The following is a 21,307-nucleotide window of genomic DNA, read 5'->3' on the forward strand; positions in this document are numbered from 1 at the left end:
CCGTGTGCTGCATGATTTCTTAGAGGCCATGTTGATTAACCTGGATGACTTCATCAAGTTCCCAACCCCTGAACAGTTGACTGGGGTCAAGCGTGAATTCTATGCCCTGGGAGGGATGCCCCATGTCATTGGGTCCATAGATGGGACACATGTAGCTTTGGTACCACCACACGCACGGGAGGTAGTGTACCGCAATCGGAAGCACTACCACTCCATCAATGCCCTTGTGGTGTGTCTGTCCAACATGGTGATTTCACATGTCTGTGCTCGTTTTCCAGGATCAGCACATGATGCCTACATCATGAGGCGTAGCAGGGTGCCTGAAATGATGATGCAGCTGCGCAACGAACGAGCATGTGTTGTTGGTGGGTACAGTCTGTCTGTCCTGTATTTTGCATAGCCTACCAGCACGACCGCTTCACCAGTTCTAACGATGTCCATGTGCTTCCCATGTAGGGGACGCTGGCTATCCCAACATGCCATGGCTGCTCACACCTCTACGCAACCCCATCACGCCGGCCCAGCTCCGCTACAACACCGCCCATGGCCGGACAAGGCGAGTGATAGAGAGGACGTTTGGCCTGCTGAAGAGCCGATTTAGGTGCCTACACAAGACCGGCGGCGCGCTCCCATATGCCCCTGCAAAGGTCTGCAAAATCTTCATGGTCTGCTGCATGCTGCACAACATGGCAGTTGAGAAAGCTGTGCCACTCATCCTGGATCAAGATGACGAGGACCATCCACCCGTGGAGGACAAAGGGCTTGGCAATGGGGCTAGTGATGTGGAGGATGTGGAGCCGCAAGAGGACATCCGGACTCGGCTCATACGCGACTTCTTTGCTTAGTGGTGAGTACCAGTGTCTGAGTGTGCACACATTGCTCCACGTGTGGCATGTGTTGTGATGTGTGTCTCCACCTGCATGTATGGCACGTGAGTCAGAGGTGTGTGTGGGTGTGTCACTGGAGTGATGGTGGCAGTGATGGTTGTATTTCCCCAGTCATAATTGTGACCTAGCATGTTGTCATCCATACATGTGTCGAGTACATGCACATGCAAGTGGCTGTGCTTTTTGTGGCTGACTTCTTGTGTGTCTCTCATCCCCAGGTACTGGCGCATGCCGTCTGCTGGTTGCATTGTTGTGGCACTGCTATTCCTCATGGACACGTCATCGTGTGCTGACTCAGCGTTACACGCACGGACAAGTTTGGAAGTCTCCTTAGGGTAAGGGATGCATCAGGGGTGTATTGGGTGTGGCAGTTGTTCACGATGTATGCACACTGCCCCTGTCGATGTTTTGTTCCTCTGCAGCCATGTAGCATCACCATGGGACACGACATGCAGCTGTGTACACCTGAATAGATGGTCTGACTGGTTGACAGTCATCAGTGATGGGATAGTGGATTGTGATGATGGCATCAATGTGTGTAACACTGCCCTCGGACACATACGGTTTGCATTGGCTTGACATGCTGTGGGACTTCTACATCAGCGGATCAATGGTGTATGGCAGTCTCTCCGTGAGCAGCTGTGGGTGTTTAGCTGTTGGCCGACAATTGTGTGCCAGTTCCATGGCTATCACGCATTTGTGCTGCAGAAGGGGGGTGCCAGTGTTGGGACCCACATGTTACTCCACATGAAGTGTTCATGTGTACTTCAAGTTGCCTCTGCAATCCCGAAAACATGACTAATAAAGGTGTCCCTATGCCTCCAAGGTGCCTCTTCTCAGTCAATGCTGGTGTGTTGCCACGGTGCATCCAGCATGTCTGGCATGGTTTCCCCTGATAGTGGCTATGTGTCTATGTGTTGAGTAGCAAGATGCAAGCTGTGTGTGTGGGCTGAGACTGTGTATTATGCATGATGTCCATGACTGTGTGGGTATTGTGACATGTGCCATCCCCATGCATCCAACGTTGGCCAGGCCCCCATTCTCTGCATCCACCGGACTCAAGCTTGCAGGACATGGTTCTGCCACCTGTCTATACATACCTGGGTGCCCCCCAGGACACTGGACTGGATCCCTGACCTCTGCGCATGACTGTTGCTGTACTCAATGTGTCTGTCAGCACGGTTGTGCGGCCACCCCCTCAGCTGGTTGGGCCCATCACGGGTGTGTGTGGTGCTCCATGTCTGTCTTGCCTAATACACTGTGGCCCGTGTGTCCTGTGCCAGACTCAGGCCCCAGGGTGTGGATGGTTGAAGTCAAAAGAGAACTCAGGCATGTTTAGACTTTACAAGACACATGTAAGGTAATAATGCAACCAGCAGGCATCTTCTCTTCATGGTGTGCATTTTTATTTTTGTGGGGGGGTGGGGGGGGGGGGGTATGACGTGAGGGGCTTTCCGGGAGTTTGGAATCCAAAGTTCAGTAGGGGAGTTGGTGTCCTTGCCATTGGAAATCCTCAGAGTCCATGACACAGTCTTTGTCCACATTGGTCAGACAGTGACCAGCAAGGCCATGTGGCAGAGAATGTCTCTTGATGCTGTGATGCTGTTGCTCCAGTGGGCCAGGTGCCAGGCCAGGTGTCCTGGGAGATGGTGATGTAGCGCCGACCCTCACGGTCCTTTCCATCGACGACCCGGCCTCCTGCGGGGACCCTCAGAAGCAGGCCGTGACGATGTTTGGGATGCTCCATCGGATGTTTCCTCCTCCTCCTGATCCCTCCCTGTGGGTGGTGATGTTCTACGCCTTCTGGCACAGGGAGGGTTGCCCATGTTGTCGGCCATCCGACAGAGTGTATCGTGAATCCCCTGGAACACCGTCACTTGCTCAGCCTGTCTGTCCTCCATCCTCCGTTGGTGTTGCAGTAGACAGGCATGTTGCTCCGCATGTTGCTGGGCCTGCTGGGTCTTTATCTCATCGAGGCTCCCCTTGATCTCATTGATGGTGGACACAACCTGGGCAATGCCCGTGGTGTCCTGCCGGTATGTGTCCAGGATGTTACGGACATGGGAATATACCGGTTCCCCAGCCAACTGGTCAGGCTGGTGCCTCCGCCGTCCTCCACTCCCACCACCCCTGCCCACTTGCACCTGGCCTGCCCTTGTGGGCACATCGGGTCTCTGGGACCCCTGAGGGGTGGCATTGGCGTTGTCGCCTGCCTCCTCCTGGGTGCCCGGGACACCGTGTCCCTCCTGGCCAGCCTGGCTGCTTTGTGGTGGTGGGGCAGGGATCCTGGGTGTCTCCTGGGATGTGGCAGGAGTGGGTGTGGTGGTTGGCCCCATTGTACCTGACGCAGGTGCTGCAGGTGGTTGGACACCAGAGGGGCCAGGTTGGTCGGGGTCGTCCACAGAGTGGTGAGAGTCGTCGCTGCCGGTGGGATCGGGCTCCCGCAGATCCGGGTCCTGTGAGTCTTCCCCCCCAGTGTTGGGGGGTGAACCACGACGTTGACCTGTGTGTGAGAGAGACAATGTTAATTTTGGTCCATGCAACATCCATGTTTCATCAGTTTCAACGTTGGCACATTTCCTCTTGGAATTAGGATCTGTCTTGCATTCCACTCACAGTGCACTTGTGCATGGGTATTGGTATTGGTAGGGGTTTTTTATAGAGCGCACAACTCACCCTGGGGCATCTAGGTGAGTCGTGTGTCCCATGGGCACCACTTTGGCCCCTTTGACTATGTGTGGCACAGTCTTACTTGCTGCGTCAAGTGTGACTGCAGTCAGCAGTGGAGTGGGCAGGTGTGGCGAGCCATGCATTGGCACCTTCCGTGTTGCACTGTACATGTGCACATGGAGTGGATCCACACACTTATATAATGCAGGTAGCTGTCGTTGTGCTCGTGAACAGGTTGGGACATGGCCCTGTGTTTTGCCATGGAGAAGAGGGGGGGTTCTGGCAATGGCCACCCTTGGCTACATGCACGCAGTCTACCTGCTGACGAGCAGACATTCCCACACACCACACGGCTGATTTGCTCTCCCTGTGTCTCCCTCCCTCTGTGTGTCAGCCTCCTCCCTCTGTCCGTGTCCCTGTGTCTCCCTCCCTCTCTGTCCCCCTCTCCCTCCCTCTCTGTCCCCCTCTCCCTCCCTCCGTGTGTCAGCCTCCTCTCTCTGTCCGTGTCCCTGTGTCTGTCTCCCTCTCTGTCCCCCTCTCCCTCCCTCCGTGTGTCAGCCTCCTCCCTCTGTCCGTGTCCCTGTGTCTCCCTCCCTCTCTGTCCCCCTCTCCCTCCCTCTCTGTCCCCCTCTCCCTCCCTCTCTGTCCCCCTCTCCCTCCCTCCGTGTGTCAGCCTCCTCCCTCTGTCCGTGTCCCTGTGTCTCCCTCCCTCACTGTCCCCCTCTCCCTCCCTCCGTGTGTCAGCCTCCTCCCTCTGTCCGTGTCCCTGTGTCTCCCTCCCTCTCTGTCCCCCTCTCCCTCCCTCTCTGTCCCCCTCTCCCTCCCTCCGTGTGTCAGCCTCCTCCCTCTGTCCGTCTCCCTGTGTCTCCCTCCCTCTCTGTCCCCCTCTCCCTCCCTCTGTGTCCCCCTGTCCCTCCCTATGTGTGTCACCCTCTGTCACCTCAGCCCGGCTTCCTGGGCACACACTGTTAGCAGATCTTTGAATGGCCCTTGGCTTGTTGATGTGAGTTTGTTTCTGATCTCCAGGCACCCATTGGGTGTAGTGTCTGTCTCTACGCTGCTGCTGTGGTGGTGTGTGCTGCCACTCTTTCACAATGTTGGCTGTTCATTAGCTGCTGTCATGTGCAAAACAGTGCCTTCACCCCCATGTGTTGATGCAAGGCGTCCGCCATTTGCTGGCGAGTCTTTCCTGTGTGTGGACACAGTGTTTGTATGGCTGTGACCTAGGCCATATGGGCAGAGGGCATTGTTGTCTGCTTCTGAGTTGCACTATGTGAATTTTGGGGCCCACCCTCCCGCCATCCGGGTTACCGTGTCATGTGTTGGTGTCTTCTGTGGCCTGTGACTTGACATTGTCCAGCTGGGTGCATGGGGCATGGTGGCGGCAGTGGCATGTGCGTGTTCATGGAGTGTGGTTGAGTCATGCGATAGCTTGGGGTGGTTGCGTGCCTGTTAGTGATTTTGGTTGTGGATGACGTTCCCCCCATGTGAGGTGTGTTGTTTGTGTACTCACCCGGGTCTCGGAGTCCTCCTAATCCTTCGACTGCCTCCACCGGCTGTATGGCCATCACCCTCTCCTCCCAGGGCTGGTAGTGTACGGGTCTGCGGGAGGGCCCTCCTCCAGTGGCGTTGGCCTGGTTGTGTTCCTCCAGCATCTTGGCTCGGACCCTCCTCCGCAGATCGTACCACCTGGCTTGCCATTCATGCCTGGTCCTTCTGGTGTCCGCAACAGCATTCACAGCATCGACGATGGTCTGCCACATGGCTGTTTTTGCTGCCATGCTGGTCTGTCTGACCAATGTTCCAAAGAGCTGTGGCTCGACTCTGAGGATTTCATCGACAAGGACCTCCAACTCTCGGTTACTGAACTTTGGATTCTTGTTAGTGGGCATGGTGAGGGGTGTGGGTGTGGATGGTGGGGGGTGTGTGTGGATGGTTGTGGGTGTGTGGGTGTTTTTGTGCAGGTGTGTGTGTGTGTGAATGTGATGAGGGGGTGTTTGTGAAGGTGGTTGTGTGAAGGTGTGCAAGTGTAAGGTGTGGTGCAGCTTGTAGTATGGTGCTGTAGGTTGTCTGTGGTGTCTGGCAGCAGTGAGTCTGTTGCAAAGGCTCATGGTTTGTGTGTGTGGGCCCTTTTTATTGGTCCATTGGTGGGTGTGGCTGTGTTTGAAGTTTGGGTGGGTGTGTTATAAGGAGTGGTGGTGTTTTGGGCCTCTGTTTGTTTTTGGCAGTTGCAGGTCAGTGAATGTGTTTTTTTTTGTGTTTGTAGGACATGTTTTGTTGCTTTGTGCCATTCGAATGGTGTATTCTTGTGTTGTTTTGGTTTGTCCTGGTTGTGGACGTGCGTTTTTAGCGTGTGTACGGTGTGTACATGGGCCATTTGGTTGTACGGTGCTGTCCTTGTGTGTGGCTTGGTACGACTCGTACATGCGGTTGTGATGTTGGGGCCTGGGGTGCGCTCCGTACTTAGGAGGTTGTGGTGGGGGTGCGACTCTGACGTACACGGGTGTACATACAGGGGGGTAGGACACGTACAGGGGTGGGGGTACGACTCGAATGTACAGGGTTGTACATACAGGGGGGTACGACACGTACAGGGGTGGGGGTACGACTCGAACGTACAGGGGTGTACATACACGGGGGTAGGACACGTACAGGGGTGGGGGTACGACTCGAACGTACAGGGGTGTACATACAGGGGGGTACGACACGTACAGGGGTGGGGGTACGACTCAAACGTACAGGGGTGTACATACAGGGGGGTAGGACACGTACAGGGGTGGGGGTACGACTCGAATGTACAGGGGTGTACATACACGGGGGTAGGACACGTACAGGGGTGGGGGTACGACTCGAACGTACAGGGGTGTACATACACGGGGGTAGGACACGTACAGGGGTGGGGGTACGACTCGAATGTACAGGGTTGTACATACAGGGGGGTAGGACACGTACAGGGGTGGGGGTACGACTCGAACGTACAGGGGTGTACATACAGGGGGGTAGGACACGTACAGGGGTGGGGGTACGACTCGAACGTACAGGGGTGTACATACACGGGGGTAGGACACGTACAGGGGTGGGGGTACGACTCGAACGTACAGGGGTGTACATACAGGGGGGTAGGACACGTACAGGGGTGGGGGTACGACTCAAACGTACAGGGGTGTACATACAGGGGGGTAGGACACGTACAGGGGTGGGGGTACGACTCGAACGTACAGGGGTGTACATACAGGGGGGGGAAACACGTACAGGGGTGGGGGTACGACTCAAACATACAGGGGTGTACATACAGGGGGGTAGGACACGTACAGGGGTGGGGGTACGACTCGAACGTACAGGGGTGTACATACAGGGGGGTAGGACACGTACAGGGGTGGGGGTACAACTCGAACGTACAGGGGTGTACATACACGGGGGTAGGACACGTACAGGGGTGGGGGTAGGACTCGAACGGACAGGGGTGTACATACACGGGTGGGGGTTTGACACGTACACGGGTAGTGCATACGGGGGGGGTGTACATTAATGGGGAGTACGACTCGAACGTATGGGTGCTGGGGGGAGTGTTGGGCGCGTATGCGGGAACATGTCTCCATGGTTGCAATGGGAGTTCGGTGCGGACGGTGTTTTTACCATACGGTTGTGAGATCGGACGCACGGGTTGGATCGTGATTCCTCGGTCGGACTTCACTTTTCACATTTGTACGGTAAATCGTCCGAGGACGTGTCGGACACATTTTCCGACCCGAGGACGTGTGGGGAAATATTCCGAATGCGGTTCGTATGGACTTTTTACCATGCGAATCGTGATTGCCAGTTTGTACGGCACTTGTACGATTCGTACGGTAAAAAGACCCGATACGAGTCGTACGGGGGAACTTTTTATCGGATCGTAATTGGCACCTATCTGTTGCACTTTAGCACACGGCACTTACGCATATTGCACTTTAAGAACATTTTTATTTTTGCACAATTTACTTCTGATTGGATGTAAAGATTTAATACGTTGAGATTGTCGGGCGAGGAAAAGTAGATAATTTTCGTATTATGGACTGCAGGCTAGTAGATAAACTGTTATTAATATAAAATTGAAATCTTGTAGAAAGCCTCACAGTCTTGTACATTGCACTTTAGTAGTTTTAGACTTCTTCAGATCATTTATTTGGCTATTTTAGGTATTTTGGCACAATTGATTTTTGAGCTGTCGAGGGTCCATTGCACTGCATATTGCACTTTAGCTGCTTTACACTTTCTGTTTGCCTGTTTTTAGATTGGTTTTTCAGGATGTGTTGTTCCAGATGTCTACATGTAACAGAAATAAATTGTAAAATCGCTTTAAAAAATTGTCTTTCTTACTATTCTGCTCAATAAAAAAAAAAAAAAAAAAAAAAAAAGAGTGATATTTCCCAAACATTGTTGACCAATGAAAGATAGGGGTCAATACCCTCACATGTCTTAAAGATAATAGACCCTCTCAAAGAAGGTTTTCCCAGTGTCTTCACCTCTCTGGCAGCAGAGGCAAATCTCAAAAATACTTTCTTAGATATACAACTCTCCCTTTTGTTCAACAAATGTGAGGACAAATATGGTCTGGTCTTCACAGGGTTTCAGCTGTACTCGTGATGTAACTTAACCCTGGAATTTTGTTCCTCAAATCACAAGCAAAACAATCAGTGATAATCTCCTGATTAAATTCAGTATGTGTATTCCCCATACCTAAATCCAGAAAAGGAGTGGCGTGAGCTCTCCTCTTGTTGTAAACTTAAGCAATCCCGATAACCCCATGTGGATGCCCCAAAAATCATAATTGGTACACCTCCAGTAAAGGAAGGATCGGTTTGTTACCGACTCTGGACGTAAACCCAAATAGCACCCCCACAGAGTGATAAACTGGAACAGCATTCGAAAATACAGGGCAACCAACTGCCACTAGAATCAAAAGTTACACCTAGGTAAGAGGACTCACTAACTCACTTAATATTTTGTCTCTTGATCAACATGGGTCCAGTTCTGTGTTGTTGCTTTCCACACACCATATCATGCATCTTAGTTATATTTACTTCTAGGTCTAGGTCATCCATAAATTTGGCAAAACTGTCTATGAGACCTTAAAATCTGTTAAGTGTGGGCAAAATAAAAGCTGTATCATCGGCATAAAGTCAAGCAAGCAAAAACGTTGCTTTCACTTTCGGTAGATCCTTCTCCTGAGTAACTAAAAAGGAGTGAAACCTGTTAATAAATAAATGAAAGAAAATGGGGGCTAAAACACATTGCTGGCGAATACCATGGGACAGATTAAAAGATCTGGAGCATTCACCCTCCACACCATATCTAACTGATGCACTAACCCCATCATGCAAAGCCTGAAGAAATTCAACTAATGAATGGGGCAGGCCAGACTTATACTGAATGCACCAAAGTTTGGAATGATTTACCCAATTGAAAGTGCTGCAAAGATCCATAAAAGCAAGATATAATGAACATTTTTTTTAGCAATCGTGTACTTGACTACCAAAAGGTGTAAATTCAAACACTGCTCTTGGATCCCAAGGCCTTCTCTAAACCCATACTGCACAAAGCCATGGATGTTCTTATGTTGAATCCAATCCTCAGTCTTATGTAAAGTAATTAATTCAGGGCAGTGAACTCCGCTCCACTCAAAGAGTTTCCATGGTTTTCCGCACTCCGCATTATGCGGAGCTCACAGAGTTGCGCCGAGCAGAGTTTTTTTCCATGTGGACGCTAGTCAACTTAAAGTTGGCTAGCGCGAGCAAGGAAAATCCACCTTCCGGCGAGATTTTTCCTCATTCACGATCGTCAACGTCAAGTTGGCGAGTGCAAGCATGGAAAATCAACCTCCCTGTGAGGTTTCTCAATGCAGGCGGTCGGATTTCTCATTGCGAGTGGTCGCGTATGCTCGCGACCGCTTTTGTTGAGAAACTGTTCGTTTGCGTTGAGAAAGCTGCTGCTCAAGTAAAAAATCTACTTGAGCGGCAGAAAGGAAGAGGCGCCCGCCTGAGCTGTGCATGGTGCCATTCGTTAGGATTGCACAGTGCGTACAAACACCTGGCACTGAAAATCACAGCGAACGGCATTTATCTAACGCACTCCACCGCTTGCAGAGCTCCGCGTAGCGCGGCTGAGTTTTTTTTGCATTTCATGGAGTTCCGCATAGCGGCACCCCACGAACTTCGTCTTAAAAATAATACGCCTCACAATCTTAATCATTAGATCCAGCAGATACATTGGTCTATAACATTGGGGGTCCTTCTCTTGCCTTTTTTTAAAAACAGGAACTATACAAGCCATTTGCCATGAGGCAGTTTTTTTCTGGGAGACTACAGCATTAAGAAGATTAGTGACAAAAGATGCCCACAGAACGATATTTTCTTATTAAAGGTACATTGGCACCCCATACGGGCCCGGCACTGTTTTAGATGGAATATATATAATAGCCGCTGTAACTTTCTCAAGGTCAATTATTGGACCCTAGCCCCTCTGTCGTAGCAGTTCAAATGTCCCCTTTATTTGCAATGTTCCAAAATCTTGTGGTGTTCTTCTCTTTACATACTTTAACGAGATTCTCGCAAATTTCTTCTTTGATCCCCAATTTCCTATTTCTGATGGGTTTCTTGCATTCTAGCCTGGCTGCTACTACCAGTTTTTTGATCATTGGCTAACAATTAAGTGCTAGGCGTTACCTTCTGTTACGAGCTCTGCATGTGCTACCAAACCAACCTGGATGGGGACTCTATGCTTGTCTGTGTTTATGATTAAAAAGGTCTCAAATAAAAATATATTATTGTAGGGGGTTGTCTGCTAATAAGAAATCAATAATCGGATCTAGATTAGATCCCACCAAAGTGTTCAACACAGACAGAAAATGGGCTGTTAGCCAGCTGATCCTGAGCCTGTTATCATTTACACCTAGATCTGTCAGTCTTAAGGGCTTGCATGTTCAGGAATTATCAGGTAGATCAAGTACCAGTTCTATAGGATTATAGTCGCTATACTCATTTTCACTTAAGCCCCCCCCCCCCGAGAGAATAAGCCAACCCATGTCCTCAGTAATATATATTCAATTACTATGACCACAGCCAACAAAAGTGGGGGTCTGTTTAGATAGCTCACCCACAATTTGAGCTGTATTATGTAGTCCAAAGTTTGGTTGGGCCTGTAAAAGTTTTAAGCCCCAGCGATAAACAGCTTAAATAAACAATGGGTTATCCCTAACCGCAAACGCATCATGGATAGTGGTAATAATTCCTAATTTAATATTAGAATACCCTCCTATAGTAACATGAAATTCATTTGATACACTAGCTGATCTATGTTTTAGGGTAGTTAGAATAAAGAATAAAATATCAATCTGACAGCCTAACTTATAAACTGGGTTGCCAAAATTGCTATCAAAACAATTAAATCTATTGATAAGAATAACCTATAAAATGAATATCCCTTGATGGTTATAGGTGCTCTGAACACTGGCGTAAACACAGCAGGGACAAAGAAACTCTCGTAACCACCCCAAATAATGTCTTCCTATGTCCAAGTTTCTTGCATCATCACTATATCAAATTTAGAAATATATTTATTTATTTATTTATTTTAAAGGTTTTATATAGCGCTGGCTGGACCTGGAGGTATCAGAGTGCTTTACAAAGTGAGTGTAGTTACAGGTATAAAACAGTAGTACAAAACTTGGATTTCACACAGGTTGAGTTACAAGGTACAGTTAAAATAAAACAATGAAGAGTCAAGTCTGGTGAGAAATAATAACAGGAAAATACAATGCATACAAGTAGTAAGGTTATATACAGTAACAGGTAGATGGAGGGGGATAAGGGAACAGGGGTGGTGGGAGGGAAGGCGTGGATAGGGTGGATGAGTGAGCATAGGCAAAGGAAGGGAATTAATGACTGAGGGGAGGGAATAAGGAAGGGGGTGAGCAAGGGTAAATGGAGAGGGAAGGAAAAGATAGGGGAGAGTAAAATATTAAGGAGCCCAGTATTTGTTGAGCAGGTGCAGTTTAAGGTGTTTTTTGAAGCTGAGGTATGAGGGGTTGCAGCGCAGGTCTTTAGGGAGGGTGTTCCAGAAGGTGGGGGCATTTCCGGAGAAGGAGCGGGATTGCGTAGTTTTCTTTTTGGTCACGGGTGGGATAAGCTGGAGAGAGTTGGTGCTTCTCAATGATCACGAGCAGCCAGCATTGTTAAGTTTACTAGTGAGATACAGCGGGTTCTCATGATGAAGGTCTTTGTGCGTAATGCATGCAATCTTAAATGTGGATCTGCCTTCAATGGATAGCCATTTAAGGGACTTGAGGGCTGGGGAGATGTGATCGAAGCGTTTGCAGTCGGTGATTAGTCTGGCAGCTAGGTTTAGCACCAAGTTGATTGGTGCTAGGTGAACCTTTGGGGTACCGGAGGGGATAGCATTCCCGTAGTCAATTCTTCAAAGGACTAGAGATTGAACAACCGATTTGAAGTCGTCAGCTGGGACAAAGGGTTTGATTTTCTTGAGGTGATGGAGCGTGAACAGCGCACCTTTCGGCAAGTTTTTTATGTGGGTCTGAAGGGATAGGTTGTTGTCGATGGAGATACCGAGGGATTTTACTGAGTTAGTTAAGGAGAGAGGACAGTTGAGGGCATTTAGGTTGGAGATCCAAGTTTGGATAGGCAGAGGGTTGTTTTTAGGAGAGAAGAGAATGATTTCCGTTTTCTGGGGGTTGGGTTTGAGATGATTGGTGTGGAACCAGTATTGGATTTTGGTCAGGGTGTTGTTGAGGTGCAGAATATCAGAGTGGGATTTAATCTTATAGTAGAGTTGGGTGTCATCAGCATAGAGGTGGTAGTTGATACCAGCTTGTTTGAGGATGGTGGTAAGGGGTTCCATAAAGAGGTTAAAGAGAGCGGGGGAGAGAATAGATCCCTGAGGGACACCCAGGGAGACAGGTGTGGGGTTTGAGAGGCAGTTAAGTATTTTGATTTGTTGTGTTCTGTTTTGGAGGTAGGAGGAGAACCATTTGAGAACCAAACAATTGATGCCAAAACGAGCTTCAAGCGCGTTGAGTAAGGCGGGGTGGTTAAAAAGTATCAAATGCGGAGAGGTCGAGGAGAATAAGTAGGCAAGTCTCACCATTGTCAAGGGAGTGGTGGATGTTGTCCAAAATTTTAAGCAAGGCCATTTCGGTACTGCAGCCTTTTCAGAAGCCAGATTGTAAGGGATCCAGTAGGTTAAAAGTGTTGATATATTTATCTAGTTGGAGCAGAGCACACTTTTCAAGGGCTTTTGAGAGCAGGGTCATTAGGGTCGGCATTGGCGTTTTTGAGAATAGGTGCGATCCAAGTTGTAGGGAGGCAGGGACAAAACCCGTGGAGAGAGAGGAGTTGATGATAGTAGGCCAATAGGGTGCGATGATGTGCTTAAGTTCGCGGACAAGGTTAGAAGGAAGAGGGTCATTAGTGTGAGAGGAAGGTTTGAGATTACAAATGATGTTAGAGACATCAAGCTCAGTTGCGGGATGAAAGTTATGCCAGGAGGCATTGTTTTTAAGTTGTGGATTGGGCAGGCAGTAATCAGGGGGTAAAGTGGCATGAAGGTGGGAGGGGAATCGGGGGGGTGAGTTCATGAGGAGGGAGAGTTGGTAGTGGAGTCAGCGTTAAGGAGAGGGTTGGGAGGGATCTGGAATGCGAGGAGGGATTAATCTATTTTGGTGATTTTTTCTGAGAAAAAGTTTGCAAATTCTTCACATCTGTCGGTGGTGACTGTCAGCCTGGGTGGGGCAGAGGATGTTTGGGTTCGAACAATGTTGAAAAGCTCTCTGGGTCTATTCTTGGCCCGATCAAGTTGGGTGCGGAAGAAGGAGGCCTTTTCAGTGAAAATGTGTTTCTTGTAAGTTGTTCTAGCAGATCTGAGGAGGGCAAGATGGGCTGGAGTTGGGAGGTGTCTCCAAGTTCTTTCCGCGAGTCTAAGTGCGTGTCTTTCATTGTTGAGATTGGAATTGTACCAAGATTTGGATGGTATGTTTCTTATGATTTTTAGTTTGGATTGGGCAATTTTGATGTCAGAGACGTATTTGTTATAATGTTCGGTAAGTGGATTGACATTTTGTAAGAGAGGGGAGAGACGAAGTTTAGCTTGGAGTTTAGACTCCAGTTCACCAGGAGGGATATTGTTGAGCTTTCTAGTCCATTTCTTAGATTTGATGATTTTGGTGAGAGAGGGTGGGGCCAAGGTGGTGATTGAGAACAGGATGAGGTGGTGGTCCGACCAGTCGATGGGGATGAGGTTAGAGAGGGAGGCCAAGTCATTGTTAGCAATGATGACCTCAAGAGTGGCCCCTTTAGTGTGGGTTAGAGAGCGACAAAGCTGTTGGAGGTCACTGATCTCAAGGAGATTGGTGAGGAGGTTGATTGAGAGGTCATTGGGCTCATTCCAGTGAAGGTTAAGATCATCAAAGAAGAGATTTTTTGAGTTCGAAAGTGAGGAGTGGGTAAGAAGTTCAGACAGTTCCTCAGTGAAGGGAAGGGGTTTGCCAGGAGGATGATAGATATTATGTAGTCGAATTGAGGGGGAACCCTGAAGCTTGAGTTTGGCTCCCAGGTGTTCAAAGGTAGCAAGGTCAGTGGACTTGACAAGGGAAAGTTGAAGTTCATTTTTAAAGATTATAGCTAGTCCACACCCTATTCTCTTGGATCTATATTTTCTGATGATGGAGTAACCGGGAGGAGCGAGTAAGTCTAGGCTGGCAGTTGAGTGGTCATTGAGATGGGTTTCCGTGAGGAAGGCGATGTCAATGGCTTCACTAAGGATAGTCTCTGAAATCTGGATTGCGTGTCGGACAGCCGAGTGGCAATTCACTAGCATGCAGGAGAGGGGTCTAAAGTTGTTTTTAGGGATGGAGCACGAACGGATGATGGTAAGTTGGGGTGGGGGTCTAGGTGAGGCAGGAGAGGTGGGAATTCTGCAATTCCCCACGATAACCGGAATGTTGTGATGGGGGAGGGTGGATCGTCAATCAATGATTTAGGAAGGTAGGAGTTATAAAGGTCGAGGAGGTCAGAGTGTGAGAGATTGTTCAAAGCGTGGAAGGGCCTATGGGTACGACAGTCGAGGGGTGTAGTGCTCCACGGTTTAGAATTAGTGGTGTGTTGCGGGCCAGGGGCGGGGTGGTTGGGACAGTTAATGAGGGATCTAGAGTTGAGGGAGTTAAAGTCTTTTCTAAGTCAGGTGTGTTCAGTCGTCAGTGTTGAGAGATTGTGCTCAATGTTAGACAGGGTCTGGATAAAGTGAGTGGGGGTTGATGCGGTGGAGAGAGGGGAGGGAGATAGGTTGTGTTCAGTGTTGGACGGGGGAGGAGAGCTGATGTGGGTGAGGGGAGAGGCCGGGAGGGGTTATAAGAGGGGTGTACGGGCTGTGGGACAGAGGTATGACCGAGGAACAGGACAGGCTCTTTCTAGAGCTAGAAGATGAGGTTAGGGATGGTAGGAGGGCATGAGGGGAGTGGGGAAAGATGACAACGGCTTCCGGGAGTTGAGTGGCATATGGAGGGGCGGAATTTGGGCCAGGAGGGGAGCATTAACAGGTTCCAGGGGGGGAGGCCAGGCATTAGGAGAGTGGCAAGGGGTGCAGGGGGGAGTCAGTCATTGGGGGTATGTGGGTTTGAGGGAGGGAGAGTGTTGTTGAGACATCAGGAGGAGGGAGGGGCGCGGGAGAGAGGGGGTGGTTGGAGGTCAGGATTTGGGAGAAAGCATTAGCAGTTGGGACATCTCGGGAGGGACAGAAGGGGTCGAGGGGGAGGGGGCGGGAGAGAGCAGCTGGGTGTCGAGAGGTTGGGAAGATGAGGAATGATTGGATAGTAGGAAGTACAAGGTATTAAAATGATGCTCAAAGAAGGCAAGGTGGTGTTCAGAGGCTTGGATGAGAATATTGCCAGTTTTAAATATGGAGATGTCAATTTCGCCAGGGAAGGATGGGAAGGGGTGGTGGACAGTTTGAATCCATACGGGATTTTACTTGATTTGGAAAATGTTAGGTGGCGGAGGAAAGTGCTTTTCCATTTGGAGAGGCATTTGGAGTAGAAGATGTAATTAGTTTTAATAGGGGAGGAGAGGCTGAGGTAGTTATCGACAATTAAAGTTTCTGGGTGCCGAATCAGTAGTTTGTGTTTAAAATTTTTATCGCAGTTTTGGAGAGGTTCGGGGGGTAGAGAATGGTCCATGAGTTGGGGACACATCTGCTGAGGGTAGAGTCATGAATTGTGGGGGAGAGATTGAGGGGTGGCATGTTGAGGCGAGAATGTTGCGGGGGAGGGAGAGGGCGGAGGCAGGATGTGGAGGGGGAAGAGGTGGAGAATGTGGAGAGGTAGGATAGTGCTGACTAGGGTCGTTGCGGGGGTGTTAGGGGGTGAGAAACAAGATAGAGAGAGGTAGGAGGGGGTGAGAAAATCCATGGGAGAGGGGAAAGAGGGAGGACAGGTGAGATAAAAAGGGAGAAAGTAAACCATTAGAGGAGTCACCGGGAGAGAGGGAGGACAGAGTTGGACAGGAGGTAGAGTCAGGAGTGCGTAGGAAGAGAGGGAGGTCCATTCTAGGGGGACGAGAAGGAGGTCAGTGTCTGGGAGGAGGAGGGGGTAGTGTCGGAGTAGATTGATAGAGAAAGATGGTTGAACTATCTTATTCAGCGCAGGGCAAAAAAGTTACAGGAGCACTCACAGGCAAAATTACAATAAAGGAGAATAGTGGGTGGGGGTTACAGTGAGAAGAGAAATATAGGACCATCTGTCATAAAAGCATTGACATAGTGCGCGGGGTGGGGGACAAGTTACGTGAACGCAGGATGGGGGACAGGTTACAAACAAGACATTATTGCAGCTGGACTTTGTTTCCAGCAGAGCCAGGGCAGGGGGTGAGGACCGGAAGGCCCAGAGCGAGCCTTGAGGCTCGGAGGGTGTGCAAGCGGATTTGCCACTCACAGTAGTTCACAGGTCACCTCCGTCGTCAGCCATCTTGAGGGGCGAGTTCCAGATGTTAGTTCGCCATTTTAGTGTGGAGACGGATTCAGCAGCTCATTATCCAGGCAGTTGGCCTTTGAATCATCCGATCTGGCCTCGACAGCACGGGACTGGAAGGTACGGAGAGATTCAGGAGGTTCTGTGGTTCGGCAAGCAGGGTTGGGTGGTCAGGCGCTTGCATAAGTGGGGTGGTAGAGAGGCCTACCTTGCCTTAGGGTGTGCAGGGGTGGAGAGAAGGTTAGGCAGTTTCCATGACCTTTTGGAGCAGGCCGGTACAGCAGTCATTTACTCAGCACAATTCTGGTACCGCAGCTTTGACTGATAGCCAGCAATATTCCAGCAGACTAATTGAATCAAGAGTCTATCCTATTAGTGGTGACCAAAGACAAAGGCCTTTGGGGCGTGGTCAAGCAACAATGGCTTCCTTGACTCACCCTTGGAGGGCTCCCACCTAAGGGGGAAACTCCAGGCACATCCTGTGCCATCCCAGCCTATGGGACTCTGATTTAAGCTACACAGGGTAACACATATATACAGGATCCATTTGGTCTCCAGACAGACTGCTGAAAGCGAAGACTGGGCTCCGCCACCGACTGCCGGTTGAAGGCATGTGGAGACCTGAGCACTGGGTGGCCTGCTGGGTTGAGCTGTGAGATCTTAATGGCCCCTATTCTCACTTCCATTGTTTGGTGCGAAAAACTCAGAGTGATGTGGCTGGGTATGGCTGAGTGCTGGGTGGATGCCCGTTGGCCTCTGTTTATCCCTGTGAATCAGATGATGATGTAGTATCTAATAACTGAGGGATTCTTGAGTGCCGTACAGCCTTTTATACACATGGCTGGGGGCTTGCCAAAGTCATTGATAATGTGACTACAATCTTGTTGCATTGACTGTTTTTTGTGGGGTTTGGAAGGGCACTTGAGGCAGGGACTGCTCCCTCAAGTCCATCTGTTGGTGGTGGGGGGAGCCTGGACCACTGCCTGAGGGTGGGAGATGGGGATGGGGAACATTTTCATATTGTTGTTTATTTCAATGTAGCTACTGTTGGGATTAGACTGGGTGGGGGGCTTCCACATATTGCAGCACTGGTCGATCTGACCCTCGGCAGTGCTCTTAAACAGGAGTGTTAGCCTCTTCTTAAGTTCTCTACAATAAGGCTTGTGGTCCTACATATAAAACGTTGTTTCAGAATATGCGCAAGCTGAACAAACCTCAAAAGAGGAATACAGTGCATGCTTATCTCCTTAGGTGTAATATAGTGATAGCCTTCTTGCATGAAATGCACCTATGGGGGGATTGTGTTAAAAGTCTGCCAAGGTGGTGAAGGGGCCAGGTCTACACCACAACCTATTTCGGGTATGCTAGGGGAGCCCTAATATGGGTGTCACCTGGGATGCCCTTTAAACAGGCCAGAGAGTCCCTAGATGGTGAAAGCAGGTACATCATAATAGAGGGCTCCTTGAATGTACTTGATCTCTGTATCGTCAAAATTTACGCTCCAAATTTTGATGACAGTCTTTATGGTAGGATGGTTTTAGAAACCCATTCCTTCACGCTGTCTGAAGTAATTTTTGCAGGTGATTTTAACTGTGTGCCTGATGCCCTACTGGACCGGGCCCCTCCATGTTTCGGCACTAAACCTCGCATGACCTCCGCCTTTCACCAGTCTACGCATATTTTATATTTGGTTGACACATGGCCAATCCAAAACCCACACTCGCGTACATATTAGTGTTACTCTCATGCATCGGGAACACATAGCCAGCTTTACTATTTTCTTATTTCTGCACCTCATGTGCATAAAATACTGGATATCCATTATTTAGCTCACTATATTTTGGATCTCACACTGTTGCTAGACGAGTATTCCCTGGAGAGGCATTGTTTCCAAGTTTTTGTGTGGAGGCTCAATGCTAATTTCCTTACTGATCAGACATTTTTGGGCACGTTGTGCCATGAATGCTCCACCCCCGCTGCAGGCAGCAGCGAGAGCGTAGCGGTGTGGTGATAAAACATCCCTGGGACTGCAAAAGAGCGCTTGCATTCTAGTGTTTTTTTAGCTGCTCTTTCATGCCTGGTTCACTCACCTCTGTTCCTTCGTGTTGCTTCGGGCTCATGCTGTAGTCGGCATTCCTTTGTCGGTCTGGTCAGGGACGGCTTCAAGGCAGTGCGACTGGTGTGGCTGCACTGGACGCTGACCTGTGCACGGGGCACCGACCTCAGGGGGGGTGCTGTGTTTAGCAATAATTTATGATTGGAGAGATAAGGGGCATTTATGCCTGGTGGTAGTGAGAGAATCCAAAGAGGCGGTAATGGGGCGTGGGGGCACCAAAAAAGGTTGTTGCACCAGTCACCACCAGCGCTAAAGCCGGTCCTGGGTCTGGTGCGGGGGTGCTGCCCGGCTCCTGCTGTCGTTTTACATGTGGGGGCTTTGGTGATTCCTCCTAGAAAACTGCTGCAATGCTAAGAAAGAGGTAAATTCTTTAAAGTATCAAAAAGACATCCACATGTGGTAATGAGCGTTGCACTAGCATGCTGATAAGAAGCATACTGTACTTATCAGATTGTTGTCCCTACGGCCTTGGATATTCCGTATTCTCTCTGTGTATGCTGTGTAAAGCTGTGAAATAAAAACAGCACATTAATGTTTACTGAAGTAAAGAAGAGATATAAATAGCCTGCATATTTTTGCATATTTTTTTGTCTTTTCTAATTTTAAATGCAACTTTTCATGTTGTAAATGACTCAGTTAACAGTTGCTTAGGAATATGTGAACTTTTGGGCTATACTTAACTCACTGCTACTTCTTAATAGCAGGTGAGTGTTTGTTGTTACCTGTATATTTCATTTCACATTTGTATTTGTTCTAATAAAGTGGGAATACAACATCTGTTTCCACTCTCTTTTCAAATGGAATGCACCAATGTTCCTGCGGGGGCTGCGATTGAGTTGTAGTGGAAGAGGGGAGTTAGGCAGGTAGTGAAGGCATTTTACATAACAGATACACTTACATAGAATTGCAAAGTACTGGAATATAAACTAATACATTAATCGTTCTTCTCTGCTCTTTCCAGACAGAGACACAAACGACTTCTTCATTTGTTTCCTCTGTTTCCCCTCTTCCCCCATTACACCAGTTTTACTTTGATATTGTTGGGCAGACTTGGTGGGTTAGGGAAGTTGGGACCTTTTCTTCTGAACTTGCATATTGTTCCTGTAGTAACAACAGGTGAGAGTTTACACGTTGGGGCAGAACCTAGACTAATATTTTGATCATAATTGGAATAGCGCCCCTAGGAGGGTGGTGTAGTGGGTCGCTTTAAAACTAGTTGTTCACGGCAAATGCATGGTCATCATGATCGGTATCTGTTGGATGCTCAATGGGGACCTGACGCATAAGGAAAATATGCTTGATTCACTTGACAAATCGCTAACAGATTCTCTGAAGTTTATGGGTGACTGGGACAAACAGCGCCAGAGGGTCTGTGAATTGTGGGATCAACTGGAAAAGGACATCCGAAAAGTAGGGTGATGCCGATGGTAAAAAAGTGTGACGACTGTTGGCACGCCTGATTAGATCCGAGGCTGAAGCACAACCTATGCTGGCGATCAGAGTTCAGGGAGGTCAAATAGTGCATACCCAGATGGAAATCATGAACTTTGTGCCTGCAAGGTAACTGCACTTGTGACTGCCTGTTTAGTAGAAAAATATAGCAATTGTAGATGTTTAGTGGGGCCCATAGAGCTTTTGGTCCTGGTGTCACTGCACTTGCCACACCATTAAAATCATGACCCTTTTATAAGCAAGGTAAGTGCACTTGTGACTGCCTGTTTAGTTTTACATTTTAGTAATAATTTGGGTTTATTGGGGTCCCTGTAGCTTTTGGTCCCGGTGCTAATGCATCTGCTGCACCATTCAAATCAATTTCTTTGTAACTGCAAGGTAACTCCAATTGTGACTGCCTGTTTAGTAGTCAAATATAGCAATATTATGTGTTTAGAGGAGTTTTGACAACGTTTAGGCCCGGTGCTACCACACCTGTTGCACCATTCAGATCATGACCCTGCTGTCTGCAAGGTAACTGCACTTGTGGCTGCCTATTTAGTAGTAAAGTATAGCATAGCTCTTGATTATTAGTTTTTTTTAATGTGCATTGTTTATTATGACATAATTACCAACTAGATTAAGATGAACAAATCAACCTGATAATGCAGACATAGTGCAAAGAAGGGTACTAAGGCAGTAATAGGAAATGCCACAAATGTTCTAAAGGTAAAGTATCTGCTTTACACAACTTAGTAATAAAAACCAAGCATTCCAAAATACTGTTAGAAGCTGTCTGTCTTTTCCTGCGTGAAGAGATATTATCTTGACAGTGAAAGGGACTTGATAAGAGCCCCCTTTTAAGATATATTAAATACAAGAGATTTCACAAGCGCAGTGCAGGTGAAACCTAAAAATGGCAAGATAACCAGTGTTGTGATTGCTTGCACTGTTTTGCATGACATTTAGATACCTAAATGTGCATTCATGTGTTAAATATTGTGGAAGATGTAGCAGGTATTCAGTATTGAGTTTGTCTTTTGCATCAGATTCACAACATTCAACATGATTGGTTGTTCCTCTATAATTTGTTTATCTTGATAATGACCATGGACGACCTGGGCAGCTATGTGAATTTACCTGACAAATAGAGAAACCAAACTGTTGCTCAGATCTTTCAATAAATTACAT

Source organism: Triturus cristatus, chromosome 12 (assembly GCF_964204655.1).
Source record: "Triturus cristatus chromosome 12, aTriCri1.1, whole genome shotgun sequence".
Lineage (NCBI taxonomy): Eukaryota > Metazoa > Chordata > Amphibia > Caudata > Salamandridae > Triturus > Triturus cristatus.